Source organism: Arachis ipaensis, chromosome B8, assembly GCF_059453495.1.
Source record: "Arachis ipaensis isolate K30076 ecotype BB chromosome B8, ASM5945349v1, whole genome shotgun sequence".
Lineage (NCBI taxonomy): Eukaryota > Viridiplantae > Streptophyta > Magnoliopsida > Fabales > Fabaceae > Arachis > Arachis ipaensis.
In genome coordinates this window covers 91,738,695-91,740,716 of record NC_142443.1, presented here as the reverse complement: position 1 = coordinate 91,740,716, position 2,022 = coordinate 91,738,695, and positions in this window count along the sequence as shown.

The window sequence follows — 2,022 nt, the reverse complement described above, 5'->3', positions numbered from 1 at the left end:
TTTCGATCTTCATCCAATTGGGTAGTTATCTTGGAAAAGAAACTATTCATACTTGGATCTCTTCTGAACCTTGAAAGACGAATGAAGAGATCATGCTAGAAATGCTTTCTCATGCTGGACCGAATTGGGTGTTGATGGATATGTGACTATAATCCTTCCAACACTTGATTTGGGAAATGCATGTGGTATAATCAGTGACCATACTTCATCTCTTCTCATGAGCAATTGACCAAGGAATTGGCTATTGATCAAGATTTGAGAGATTGAATTACAAGGAATTGTAATTCGATCACTTAAGATTGCCAAGGAGATCAATGAACGCATTGATTGAGGAAAAGATGAGAATGAACTTGATCCGAAGGATTGCAATATCTCTTGATCCCAATGTTCATTTTATTTTTAGTTCCTAAATTTACTTTTCTTGCTATTTTACTTTTCTGCACTTTATTGCTTTCTTTACTTTTCTGCCAATTTATATTTCCTTGTTGCTTATCACTCCAATTTGATTCGTCTAACTAGGATAATCAATTAACCAGTGATTGCTTAATCCGTTAATCTCTGTGGGATTCGACCTCACTCTTTTGTGAGTTATTACTTGACGACGAATTCGGTACACTTGCCAAAGGAAATTTGTTGCGAGACAAGTTTTCCATGCATAAAGTTTATGGCGCCATTGCCGGGGATTAATTGTGATTAACAAACTACCGGTTGATTGATTTACTAGATTAGACACTTTTCTTTTGTCTTTGTTTTCTTTTGTTTCTTTATTTTCTTTTGCTAACCAACTGTTTGTGATATTGCCTAACTGGGAATTTCCTCATCTGTAACAATGGAGATTCTAATTTCTTTTGGTGATTATTGTTTGAGACAGAGCTTTCTGCAGGAAAGAAAGGAGCATCCATCATATTTTAGTCAATCAAATTTCATTGGAAACTCTCCACCACCACAAAATAATTCACTTTACTATGCTTATGGTGGGTGGGAGTATCAAGAACATGAAATGGGGTACTTTCCAGAGCCACAAAATGGTCCATATTTCGGTGAAATTGATCACTACACAAGTTATGGCTGGGAAGATCAAAATCAAAGAGATTTCACTCATTCATACCCCAGTCATCAAGAGCCATCACCTCTCAATTATACAATCTCACCTCCAAGTTTTACATGCCTAAATTCTTCATCATTTGAGTATGCCTCAGCACAAAATTCTATCCCAAATCCATACAATTCATTTCACCATCCACAAAACTCAATCCACTACCCACAAGAGTCATACCACTTTCAGAACACACAACCACAAAACAACCAATTCCATTCACAAGCCAACCCCGCCCAACCATTACAACCTACCCAACCTCCTTTAGATAAACTTGCTAGGGTGGAACTCATCATTGAAGAACTCAGAAGAAGTAGAGTAGAGGAGAGACTCAATAGGATAGAACTCCTCCTTGAAGAAATAATAAAAATAATCGAAGAGGAGAAAATAGCAAAAAGGGACCATGAAAAAAAATTGAGAGAAAATGCACAACTCTATTCTGAAGAACAATTCATTGGAGAGCTGAGATCACAAAGAGAAACCACTCCACTCTCTCCAGAAACAGAGGAGTTCATTCAAAGGTCAAGAAAAAGGGAGGAAGTCAATCAAGGGAGTCCACATTCCAAGGAAACAGAGAGTTGCATAGAGGGTGAGTTCATTGAACCACCAATTCAAGAAGTTCTTGATGAAGAGGATGCTCCACCCATCATACAATACCCAAATCCTGAAATCAAGGTGGTAAAGGCAATCAACATGAACACTAACAAAAGGATGGTGACCAAGAAAAGAAGGACAATATTCATGAAGAAGAAAAGGTCAACCAAAAGCCATCTCACCCCTACCCCAACAAGCAAGTTTACTCAAGCTAACAACAGAAGAAGGCTTGATGGGGAGAGGCACTCAAAACAAGGGGCATTAACTGGCTCCTCTTTCCTTTTGAGGTCATTCCTCTTAACAAACTGGAAGAAGAGGAAGAAAGTCGTGAA